At 39.1% G+C, this 13,885-nt stretch overlaps 1 protein-coding gene and 1 long non-coding RNA gene across 5 annotated transcripts in view; one reads left to right on the plus strand and one right to left on the minus strand.

Annotated features, from left to right (window-relative positions):
• bru3 (CUGBP Elav-like family member bruno 3) overlaps nt 1-13,885 on the minus strand; it is a 975,444-nt gene that overhangs the window by 241,890 nt on the left and 719,669 nt on the right. The window lies entirely within an intron of this gene.
• LOC116429371 (uncharacterized) overlaps nt 3,788-13,885 on the plus strand; it is a 97,312-nt gene continuing 87,214 nt past the window's right edge. Inside the window, exon 1 of the long non-coding RNA XR_012998249.1 lies at nt 3,788-4,112. This is a non-coding gene — a long non-coding RNA (uncharacterized LOC116429371). The remainder of the gene's footprint in view (nt 4,113-13,885) is intronic.

Below are 13,885 nucleotides of genomic sequence, written 5' to 3' on the forward strand. Positions count from 1 at the left end.
CAACTAATTTACAATATTGTAAATAGTCCGTGGAATTTTATATATTTAGTATAACTACCTGTTATTGAACAATGTTTAAATTATTAATAAAGCCAAATTTGTATACGTTCTCTGAGAAATTATTAAAGTACTTGATTTAGCAATACGCGAACTGTATTAATATCAAATATAATCTCAACTTAAGAATGAATAACATTTTCGTTTATATATTACTCCCTGAAATAATACACGACATGATAAAGCAACATTATACACGACAAACAACACCAATACCCGTATTACTTCATCGGTCATAAAACTTGGAAAGTATGAGGTGACTCTTCTCCTTTCCATACAGAAACCTTTTGAATCACGCGAAGGGATTCCGCCGCGAAAATGGCTGACGCCATCTTCAAATTGTAACGACGAGACGCGAAACGTCGGATAAAGTATAACGTATGGTAAGAAGCGACAAGCCGCATACTTATCAATCACTTAGTGTTCATATTTCTCGGTTCGGAGGATGAACAAGCAGGACACGAAACATCGCGCTTACATATATCGCGGTTCTGGTCGGCTTATTACCGCTCTATACCTGAAACAACTGTGGAAATATCGTTGTCGATGCATGGAAATGCAGGGATCTTTGGAAATGTTGATCGGAAACAAGATTCTCCCTTCTCCCTCGCGCCTTCTCCCGTTTATGTTCCATATCGCATACGAGCAGTTTGAAGATATGCGACACGGAGATATCGGATTTCGAATATCGTGCGGTGTGAATCAGAAAATTCTGACTCGTTCCGTTTTTATCAGTATTGCCGCGCGTAAATACGCTTTGTATTTTTGGATGCACGTATACCTTGACAACTTTGAACTTACCCGCACCGATACATTTAATTTCTAATGACAACGTGGCGACCATGGAAACATTTCCGACGGAAAATGTAAACTGACAATTTTTCATATATTTGAAATGTTGGAAAATAAATGTGAAAACATATTCGTTCGTATAATTTGAAAATATACCGAATTTCCTTGTATTTTTCATGTACTTCGTCACTTAAAATATTTCACGCGCAAAACTTCGTAAGAATGTTTGTCATAAAAATTGAACCATGTTTGGATGTTTGGTAAGTAAATTCAGAAGTAGCCGAGGAGTACGAGTTTTGAGAATATATTTATACTAGTAAGTTTCAGCAGTCTTTTTGGAACAAGTAATACAAAATACAGAGATGAACTAAAGATATTTGCATTATAATGATAACACTGACATACGATAAAATAAATATTCCATATATCATTGAAAAATTCTGAATTTCGTTGAACTGAACAAAGTCAAATCGAAAGTAACGTTCAAAGCATATTCACCTAGCAATTCTTCGCATCCATAACGTAACGTTTAACACTAGAACTACTGCACTCATAAAAATGACGAGTATACACGTCTAGTGCAAGCCAAATGCGCCTATAATATATTCTAACGAGAAACTAAAGCGAAACGAAGAAGCCTTACATGTTTGTATAAAAAAGTAAATAATTGATCGTTGAAGGAGTTAGTATCATTTTGATTTCAAGATGACGTGTACACTCGTCGAATGCAGTTAACTGGTTAAACGCTCAGTAGTTCTAGCGTCGCGTCATTTCCACGGTTTCCCTGGTATTCTTACTTCCGATGAATATTTATACAGTATTCTGGAGTCACCCTACGCGTAAGTTCGAACTGTCCAGTACGGTCAGTATTCTGATTCGCGTTAGCACGTATGCGGGCACATTGTGAATAAAACACAGCCAGGACTGGGCAGCTAGTATGATTATAATGCAGTGGCCGTAGCTACCAGCCGAAAGGGTCTGCACTCCCTTTTCTCTGTTCTCGTTTCGCCAGGAACCTAGATTCTGGATATACTGTAGCGAGTCCATTATAGAGATTGTGGTCGAGACCTCGGAACCAGAGACCCGCCACTAAGTTTTTCATCCCCCTCCCCGCCGGCCCTTTTCTTCGCGCCAACTCAGTATATTTCTATCCTCCTTCCAATAGCACTGGCTTTGCTCGTTTCTACTTCGTTTCCTCGCGGTGCCGTACATCAGGGGTCCGCGTAAAGCATATTTTACACCTCGGAGGCTACCCAATGGTAACAGCGTAATAAGAACACAGCCCGGAGATGACTGGTGTCACGGAAAAGAAAAATATTCTTTCCTATTAGCAATGGGACCGACTTAACCGTGAGGATGGAAGCTGTGAGGACAGGCCGTCCCGTAAATTAGAGCGGCAGGAAAGAAACGAACTCTCCCAGCGGACAGAATTATTCCCGGTAATATATTTCTCACTGTGTTACACTCGTTCCTCCGCGCAAACTCGAAGGGATGACGCAAATTGTGATTACTGGATCGCGCTCCTGGAACGTCTATTAACCCTTGTACTCCGTCCAAGTGAATCTCCCGCAAAATGGATACTTCATTTCTAGCATTGGTTTGTGCCGTTGAAATTATTAACTTGTTAACTGCGGAGATTGCTTTCAGAAATCTCTCGTTTCGCGTATAATCAAATGAAGAAACGAAGTGTGCATTCGTCAAACGCAGAATGAATGCACCTGTGGTATATTTTAATGAAAGGCCAAAACAAAACGAAGAAGTATTATATATTTAGCTGAAAATATCTGGAATTCACCGTTGAAAGAATTGGTATCATTTCAAGCTTTAGGATGACGTGTACACTCGTCAAACGCAGTTAACTGGTTAAATAAACTTCAAGGGATCAGTTTTTATGTAGTTTGATGTATTATGTTGGTAACAAAAAGATTTTTAAATTGTTTAATACCTACTTGACACGTGTGCCATCTTTAAAATTGATGTGGAAAAATGTTTCAATAGAAATATTGGATAAATAAAAGGAAATAGAATGATTAGAATGACAAATGAGGAAAGGAGGCATAGAAACATCTTCAGAAAAGTATTTTAACACTAAGACACTGGTAATCGCCATTGGATTATTCTTTACTTACATACAAAATCATATAACATTGTTAAGTGAAGATAAAATACTACCGTCCATATGAATCATTCACTATGCATTGGAAAATCATGATTGAACTGTACAGAAATTATATATCCCGTATAAACGAATAAACTCTTAAGCAATCAATATATTTTTAAAATGAATATGCTCCGAAATCTTTAAAATTCGGACAAAAATTCTCAGATGTTTATTAAATCTACTTACATATGTATCACTAAGAAATTATCGTCATTACGAATATTAGTTTGTAAATCCAATTTTTGTTTATTCTCTCTTTAGTACTCCGACATAGAGTAATCTGCATTTGTGTTTTTCTACAAAATTACTAATTTCCACCAAAAAATTACTAACGACTCGATTTATCACTCGAATCGTTCAAATATTTTCGTGTAATACGAATAAACATCAATTCTGCTGCTTGAAGTAAGACCTTTACACGGAATTACTTTCCTGCTAATGATTTGGCGTTACATATATATCTGTTACCTACAAATATAAAGCTTCACGATTACGCTTTCCGAATGCAGTAACGTAACATTGCAAGAACGTTCGCTTTTCCGTAAATAGCCTACGGTGTCGTTCGGGTACATTCTTTCCTCGACGGAAATACAATGCCAGAATCTCGTTTGCCATGTTCTCGGGTAACGGTTCCCCTCAAGAGCAGCTACACAGCGATGATGTCGTGCGAGAAAACGAAATAATAAGACGTCTAATGGCGTCTGGAATTGCGGACATTCAGGCAGCGATTGGATGCAGTTCCGGTGCAGCAATTCTGCCAAGCAGTTTCGTCGCATACCTCGACCGACGAACACACCTAACCGTTGCCTTTGACTCCACTACCTCCTATTACGGGACGCCAACGGAAATGACTTCTTAATCGATATTCGTTGATCCCTCCTCGCGATCGGATACTCCTCGATTCTTTTGGCGACGCAAGCGGAATAACGTTTACAACGACGTTCGAATGGAAAAGATTTGGACAATTGGAAATTACGGAAAATTATTCTTCCGTGTCCGTGGAATTCAAATATCTTACTTTGTAATCTGATGCACAAATGAAATAGTATTGTGTATTCTGTTGGTCCTCGCTTGCTGAAGAAAAGGAAGTTCTATGTTCATTGTGAGTATATGTTTATTTTAAAAAATTACACCTTAAGGCGAAGGAAAGCTATTTAATAATGACTTTCAAATGATTTTACAAGCTATTTACTAAATTCTGCGCGAAATCTTTACCGCAGATATGATTCCATGTTAGGAGACAAGATTTATTAATTAAAAAAGGGTTGTAATATACTTGTTCCCCATTTTCAGTTACTTTGTATGTGGATATTAAATATTTTAAAGAGCGTTTCAACTATTAAATATCGAATATTGGTTAAAATAGAACAAATTCAGGAATAGAAGGTATATTATTATAACATGTATGAGATTAAAGTTCTAAGTTCGGTTTCCGAATTCATTATTGGCAAGTAAAATACATTAAGAACGGGGAATACGGAAAACATGTACTGAGGTACAAGAGTAAATTCTTAATGGAGAAGAGTTATAACGAAAACAATAACAAGATGAACTTACAAACATAATTAGAGCCACTGCACATCAAATGACACAGAATTTGCTAGATACTCGGGTTTTCCTACAATCTTAGAACATTTATATTTTTGAAGAAATAAAATTTTAGTTTCTTAACTAAAACAGTTTGCAAGATATTTAATGTTAAATTTGAAAAAAGAACGCGCGAAATAAGCGGACGGATGTATATGCAATATAATTCTTGTTTACTACGAACACAAAGAATAATATTATCAGAAAGATTTCCAATCGATCGAGCGTCCTCTGCAGAATAAGTTTCTCAATAACTGACGTCTATACAAATAGAATATTTAAAACAAACTTTAACACAATAAAAACGCGTGTACAATCGTTCCAAAGATTCCATCTAGCATCGTTCAAACGATAATAAGACGTCGAAAATTACCGAACCTCGTTACTCGCTCATTATGCCCACTGAACCATACAAACTAAACCCTGTATCTTGCTCCTCCGACGTCGAACAGGGTATCGTCAGGTACTCAAACGGAAGAATTACTTGTCGTTAACGTCCATGCGTTCGCGAAGCGACAAAGGAAACGACGTAAATAAAGATTCCACTTTCTGATGTTGTTCACTCAATTTCACAGTTGTCGTTTCGCGATGGGTGTCCCTTGTGCGGAGGGTGTCTATAAAGGACTCGCCGTCAAAGATCGACATTGGGTAGCAACATGTTTTCAGCCAAGTATTCCCGGCCCTTTCCTCCCGTGGAAATTCTTCGAAACCCTTGCCAGCCCTGGTACTCCTTGAATCTTTAAAGCAACCCAAAGAGAAATTATTCGCGCTCGATAGAAGTCTCTTTGATAGAGATCGCGCGGCATTCGGAGAACCCGGTCGCCGCTACTCTCACGAATATTCCGCCGAAACAATATCTTCTTCCGTGATTGGCGAAGAGAGACGTTTCAGACGAGAACGTCCGAAGATGAAAACACGGGGAGGTTAGATGATGTCTCCGAGGAAAAATCGACGATACGCTGACATAATCTCACACCTGTTCTTTCGTTAGTCGAATAATGGGCACTGTCCTGTTATCCACGGGATTAAATATCATAATTAACGTAGTCACGCTACACGGCTCTCTGCGTGTGTATTTAGTGTGCGTGTGTATATGTAGAAGAATCGTCACCTTGGAGACACCGCCCGCTATCACCATCAAGCTCCGCGTCCTTCCCCGTCCCTGCATTTTCTCACGGCTCGGCGCTCTGCTCGTTACGGGGATCAAATGCGAGTAGACAGAGTGTCTTCTATTGTGTACACGCTCAACAAACCTTCATTATTAACCTCGATCACGATTCTTCCTCTCACCTACCCAGGTCCCAGACGACTGTCCTCCTTCCGCCCTCGTGGTTCTTTCATCTCGTTTTCTCGTTTCCTCGGCCGGTACCCGTTGAAATGCTCGGAAAGCAGCTTCGCGTCCCGTGGAAACCTTTTATTCAACGCGCACCGTCGTCGTCGCGGACGAAACGCGTATAACTGTCGGCGAAGCGACGCGACACGGGAACTGTGGGGAAGTTGTTTACTCGAAAGGAGAAAAATGACTGTTGTCGGACGTCTTCCCGGTGATAAATATACCGGGGATGTTCTTATACTCGTTAGCTACGATACTTAATAGAGAGATAACAGTGTACAGTCTCTGTCAATGGAATTTACGTGTACATTGGTATATTTGGAATATTTGGAAGAAACTAGGATCTTAGATACTTCACAGACATTTTAAGCGGCTTGTTAATTTACAGAAAGGAGGTGAGAAACTTGGAGAAGTTTAGGAAAGAGGGGAGCGAGCGCTTTCGTTCGGGATGTACCACCAGTGGACTAGTCGGTAAACTATTCTGGTAGACCCTGGGACGAGTGTTGGAGGTTTACGGATGTCTTGTATATAAATTGTGTAAGGACTGGGTAGGAGCGAGAAAGGCCTTGGCGCGCAAGTTCTCTACCGGCGCAGTGCTGGAACCTGCCCTTAGTGTTCATTTCTTCGCATTTTTTGTCTAAAAGTTAAAATATATATCAAACGACAGTTAGTTATTAGGAAACAGTGTAAACGATCTTCTTTATCATATTGAACATAGGAAAAATAGAATTTAAAAATGTCGAATGTGATTCGATGTAGTTGTGAATAAAACTATCGAGTTACATTCAATGAAGAAATACAAACAGTTAATCTATTTGTTGATTAAGTTTAGATGGATTTAAAAAAAATCTGCGTACTGCTGTAATTCCAGCCATTCAGTTATTAACACATTTTTATGTCATGTCTATCTTTTGTTGAATTCTCAGGTGTTTGGTAAGAGCGTACACGGCTGGCAACCGTAATTCTCGATTCGTTTAAAATCATTCAAATGAATCACATTCATTCTTCAATTTTTCATTAAGCATTAGCAAATTAACTGTGGTTCAAATGCAGTCACTAGAAATAGATAATTGTAAACTTTCATTCCTAAAATAATTTCGTTTAAAAGTGATTTTCATTTGTCGAACAGTCAATCAGCACCCATCCGCAAATGGTCATTTCAAAAGTAATTTATTCTGACGTTGTTCTTATGCCACTTGCTGAAACATAAGTCATAAATGAGACCATATTCGCAGATTCTCATCCGAAGAACAGTTTCAAACAAATTCATCGTAATGAATCTCTCGTTCAAAAAAGTGCAAGTCGGTCAGGAGTCGTTTAGAAACACTCAAACAGTTGACAATCGATTCTTATTCCTTGAACAGTAACAAATGGTTCGCAAATATTCGCTCGAAAACCAAATTAATCACAAATCTGAATGCACTCTCGTCGTACAAGTTTCAAACATTCATTTTCAGACTCGAAAAACAGTCGTAAATCAACTTGATCGCCGAACGGTCATTCACAAGACTTACACAAATGCTCAGCCCAAAACGATTTCAAACAGTCTTATACGCGTTCTCGCGTGAAATCATTCGCACGAAGAGTCTCAAGCGCGTTTTCTTTCCGTGACATTCATTCACAATCTCCCATTGACGCGCATTGCATAGCGTTCGTTTACAAACATTCCAAGCTCTCTATTACCAAACAGATGTATCCATAATTTAATTTATACTGTTCTGGACCATTTGTATACTTTTCACTTTCCAGAAATATCTAAATGAATAGAGATTGTGTCTTTATACTTATTATATTTAATGAAATAACAAATTATCTTGGTACACTCGATATTGGCAAATTTTTGGCTTTTCTAATATTTACTGCCGTTGAAGATGAAGATAATCAAGCTAATTGCCGCAAATTTCTGACGCTAAAACAGGGACAGAAAGTAGAAACTTTATTTGGAAATATTAGTTTTGCAACGATCTGCTGTTTGAAACTTATTATATTTGAAAAGACGTCATTCACATCAGTGATCGCGAATGTATTAAGTTTACTATATTTGTAATAAATATTTATACAATTTTATAAACTCACATTTAAGGTTGATTTGTATATTTTGTGTAGAAATATGAGAAATACCGTCATTTTTTCAGAGCGTATCCAATTCTGATTAATAAGATAATGAATGTTCGTAGAACTTTAGAGTTGTATAATCGAAGATTGACTTGTTAACGTACCGATAATAACTGGAACAAACAATTATACAAAACTACACTTCAAATTTCAGAAAAACCAGTTTCCTTCGAAGGGATGCTCATGAAGGTATTAAACCGAGTATAAATTGTTCGATAGCTTTAAATTGATTCGATAGCTTGAACAGTTTGAAAAAATTCAGCTTATCAAGCTTCAATCTATTAAACTAATTGTAAGACACATATTCCAAAATTCTTCCCATATTTTAAGTCACAAGTCGAATTGTAGGGACTTCAACGCGCGAAAGAACCCATGAAGATAAAACTCTGTTATCGAAAATTTCGTATTTTTTCAGAGATTCTTCTATCCTATAAGATGCCCCATCGGAAACTAGATACCTCTCTTTTTATTCCGTGTGCTCGACGACACGCAAAATGATATTTGCCCAAGGAAACGGAAAACAAATCAAATTAACGCGCGAGCACGGATTCCGACGAATATCGGTAGACTGAGTCGATTCGGGCAATATCCGGCGCTGCGAAGCACCACGAACGAAATTTACTTCCTTTGATAGACATCGGGACCGTAGTTACGGCGTAGGCATTGTCGGGTGTAAACCTTCTGCTCTCTGATCGGCACTCTGAGGGTACGTAGGTACACATTAATTAGGCTTAGGCTCGTGAGGTAGGTTTAATTACTTTCGCCAGATCAGAGCCGAACGGAATTTAACTCGGCGGATGCAACCAGCGAGACGAATGGAGGAATGAGGGAACTTGGGTGAAACAGAGACGGACAACTTTGATCGAATGTACAGAAACTATGTAGAATTGTTTAAATGATTTAATTCGAAACTAGCAAACTTCCTGTCTCAATGATACGGTGTATATACTTTGTTTACTCGTTCTTATCAAAGGGAAATAATCGTTTAAAATCAAATTCGAAAAGGAATTAATTACTCTGGTCGTCGATTGCGGAATAAATGAATAACGAATGCATCCAGGAACAACGTTTACGAATGTTCTAATAAGATTCTAAGATTCCAAAGATACTTGACGCTACATTTTTATAAATACTAACTACAATCCTTATTGAATATAAATTTATGACGATAATGGAATTATACTTGTTCAAAATAATACGAATACAAACATAAACAGATCTTGTGTACAATAAAATTAAGCTAGAAATCTTTCAAATTGCGACACTATCGATGCCAAACGCTGATACGAAATCCCTGGAGTATCGCGAAACTCTCCTCTTCATTTGCTATGTCCGTTATGTATTTGTAATTCCGATAATAATTATTGGCGAGAACGATGTAGTCGCACGGAAGAACGCATGGAGGACCGATGGATGGATGGGATAATAGCACGCTTAGGGATATGAATCGCATGAGCGACTGAGCCATTGTAAACACGAGTGTAACAGGGACTCATCCCTAGTGACCTAGCCCTCCTGGCTCGTAGCTAACCGGCCGGGCAGAAGCTCTCGCAGGTGCAGAGGAAGCTGGCGGAATCATCGGTGTCGGTATCGCCCAGCACTTTGGTTACCGCTGTTGGAGATGGTGTAGCTCTTCGTGCGCGAACCCTTCGCGTCGAATTCGCATGTCCACGCTTAGCGCGCAAGAGATAGACACCGATAGAGAGAAAGAGACGGGTTGGGCGAGCGAGAGGGTAAGAGAGAAAGAGAGAGGGAGGAAGAGAGAGAGAGGACTCGTACATTGTAATCGCGTCGCGTTAGTTACCTACACTTCGACAACCACTGTAATTTGCGTACATTGATTAAATTGACAAGTGGAATGAGAAACGCATGACTGGGGGATTGAAAGAGATAGGTACGGAGGGAGAAATTGTGGAGCGTGGGGGTGGGTAGAGAGAGAGGAGGGGGAGAAGTGTTGAAAAGGGGAGAAAGAGGAGTAGCAGTGAGGAAGGATAAAAAAGAGAGAGAGCAGCAGATCCGAGAGAGAAAGGGAGAGATTGAGAGGGCGAGAGGATGAGGGAGAAAGGAGGGAGTAGAGAACGGGTTTAAAGGTTCGCTCGATACTCCAGGGTCCTGTATCAAATTAAAACTTGCCAATCAAACGCAATATCGCTGCAGCTTGATAGTAACTTTAATTAAAATTGCAACTGATGAAGACCTGTTAAGATGCGAATATTCCACCTATAATAACAAGTAGGGAGATTGGATTTACTGCTCAGTGAAGGAGCTTCTATTAATTAGTACCAGAGTCCGTAGGTACACAAGGATTATTGTGATCATAATACGGAAGCCGAACACATTTAGGTATAGGTAGAACTTACAATTAATGGGCACGTGCAGATCCGAACCGTCGCTTATTCTGAAATTTTCGTTCTGTTCTTTACTTCTTTCACTGTGAGATGTTGTCATCGATAAGAGTGATTAATTAACCTTTATGCTTGCAATTGTCTTAAGCTTTAAATATTTTTTCACAGAATTTGTTACATACTTGCGGAAATTTGACAAAATTCCTTCGGATCTTAATATTTTGGTCACTGCTGCGTCGATTTGTGCTTTAAAAATAAAAAATTGACGCAAAAATATCGTAACACTAAAGTCTGAACGAACGAAATCGTTTCGATTACTTACATGAAAGTTAAATGTATTGATTATAGATAGTTCCTAACGCAATAAATTTGATTTAATAAATCTCTAAATTTATTTATGTGAAAATTGTCACGAGTAAATATCTGGTTTACTATTTAAACTCATATCTAAAGTTTAGAAGAATACATTTCAATTTAGTTTCTCATGAAGCTAGAATTATAAAAGTAATTTAACATATTATACATTTTCGTCAAGATTACTCAAGGATTTCGAGAACCATTTAAAAATCTAGAGGTGTTAACAAAATAAGCTATATTAAATTACCAATATAACTTTAAGAAAAGAAGAAAAAGTGGGGTCAATATTAGAATAAAGAGCGTTTTCTTCTAATTGTTATGCTTTCCACGGTGTAAAAGCTTCAACAGAATTATAAGTTGAATTCGAAGTGTTAAAGCTTATCATAGATGAAATTGCGCTTCATCGAATTTTATTTTTTTTTTTAGTATATAACAAGTGAGTATAACAATGTTATATAACAAACGAGTACACCAATGTTTGACTATTTATTACACCACTATCAGCGATAACATAATCACGAAACAAATCATTTCTCTTGCATGCATTCACACACAGGTCACAAAGTATCACTGAAGTATCTCCGATGATAACTTCTAATAATGAATCTTTCCCCAATTTAAACAACTACCGTCCAATTGACAAGCCCAAACGCCTATAAGTGCCACTGATACCGGCGGAAAACTCGATTTTCTAATTTTTGTAACGCAGGCAATTGCGACATCAAACGCTGCAGATTCGCAGCATAGTTTCGAGCATGGAAGATCCATCGGCAAGGTAACGGTGGCCGCATTGTATCGCGATGACGTGGTTGCTCGGTATATATCAAAGGCGATCGTCGCGGAGGTTTTTGGTTGCATGAAAATTTCATGCAAACGGCAAAGCGCGCCGCAGGTATCAGCCGCGGAGCTGAAGCGTATTTTATCGCGGCATTTCGAAACCGGTTAAGGGCACCGTGACGAGAAAATGGCATACACGTCGCAGTTCGGTAGGTGGCGTTACTTTTATGGATGAACGTAAACCATGCGCCGCATACTCGTTCGTGTTAAGAGAATAAAGAAGCGATGGGTGTGGTTCTGATGCGGTTCAAAGCTGCGCGCACGATGCAGGTAATACCGGTCATAAAATGCTTTCGCTGACAGGACATGCTTATGACGGGGAAAAAAGTGGCCATAGATGCAAAGAAACGTGTTTAAGGGTGACAGAGTCTGGAAATGGGAAGCATGTGTCTGATGTTACGTTTCGCGCGGTTTACGCCACGCGTCTTGCCGGAAACAAATACCGGCGCATTATCACGCACGTACGACTTTCTCCCTTTAGCTCCGGACCATATGCTCCGCCGACAGCGCGGAGATGTAACGGGATCGGAGACGTAACCATGGAATTTGAATCTGTTTCTACGTTGTTCAGGTGTTTGTGCTTCGAATTCCGTGAACGCAAATAATATTTGCAGGATATCCTGAAAACAACCGATTTTTGATAAATGGCAGTCGTTTAAATTGAATTTAGTAAAAACCGTCGTTATTTCTATCATTTTTCAATCGAATTTCTAGGAAAGACATTTTGAGTACATTACATTCACTTCAAGTACAATTTCAACTAGAACCGTATCCGAACCGTATTCACATAAATAATTCTGCACATTGATAACACTTCAAAAATGTTCAATCATTTATCACAAGATAACTATTCTTTTTCACAGTTCTATTCTATAAGTCATATCGTATGAAACTTATAAGCAAATGTCATATAATACCGAACCTATTACCCATAAAGAAAACGTATTTCTCCATCAATTCAACTCAAACAGTGATCACATTTAAAATCAGCACTCGAACGTTCCACCTATGTTCAATTATAAGCGACTACGATTTATATCGGTGCCAAATTAACCTGAATATTTAACGTTCGCACGCAGCCATATTAATCGCGTCACTGTATTGGAGCAACAGTAGCAGCGTGAACATCACGCAAATTCGATAGAGCCGAGTATAACGACGCCGACAAATTTATTTTATGGCGCCTTGTTATCGCAGCAATCGATATACGGGCTGGAACTTGTGCCTGCGTGGGTGTAATTATTTCCATCTAAGGTGTCAAAGTTTAGCGCAATCATTTCTCAGGAAGGATGTTCCCGCTTCGAAATTGTTAGAGACGAACAGCTTTACTCGGAAAACTTTTACGAAGCGTCTCCGGTCGCGCGATTCTTGCTCTCTCTCTCTCCCTCTCTCTCTCTCTCTCTCTCTCTCTCTCTTTCTCTCCTCCCCCTTCCGCCTTCTATCACGCCCACTCTATCTCCCTTTCAGGATACCCTGGTTACTATTACCTCGACACGGCTTCGCAGAGAGAACGTAACTAAATAGAAACTGATGCCGGAGCCGGCAAAGACCCTTATTGTCGGTTCGCGAACGCACGAGGAGGACTTTCCTCGCCCCGTGTTTTCTCGCTCGAATAAGACGATTCTTCATTCTCACTCGTGGAACGATGCCGCGTTATTCGAAAGAGGTTCCGGGGGACGAAAAGTGAGCGTCGCGCACCCGTCGAATACTAAAACCCCACCGAGCGGTGTCCTCGCCCTTGTCGAACCGTCGGCGTTTTCTACTCTTGCTAGGTACAGTCTTCGATGCGACGCCCTGAACACTGGGATGCAAGAAAAGTCTATATTTTGGCCTGACACGGTGTGCACAGGGAAATTGTGTTGAATTTTAAGCAGACTATGTGATTGGATGTTGGCTGGAAATCCACGCGGCGTACAGTTGATTCTGGGTTTCTTAGTCGCTAAAGAATCGCGCGAAAATTAGGAAATTTTTAGGCAGATTAGGCTTAAATAGTCTCTGACACCAAAATTACCAGATAGATTGAAACTTCTTCGAGAGATTATTAAGGAAGCTGATTTAGTAATGCTAACTTGATATACCAATATTGAATCTTAACCCTTTGCACTCCTATGTCGAGCGTGACTTGACATCAGTTTTATTCACAGGTGTGCTTCTTCGTCAAGATATTTTTAAAATAGATTATATTATTATGTTACTTCCAATATTATTAGTAGGAAGAATCGTTTACACTGTTCTCTACGAACGAACTATTTTTTAAAATGCATTTCAAATAGAATATCGTAATAATACAGAGTTATGGAG

Source organism: Nomia melanderi, chromosome 3 (assembly GCF_051020985.1).
Source record: "Nomia melanderi isolate GNS246 chromosome 3, iyNomMela1, whole genome shotgun sequence".
NCBI lineage: Eukaryota > Metazoa > Arthropoda > Insecta > Hymenoptera > Halictidae > Nomia > Nomia melanderi.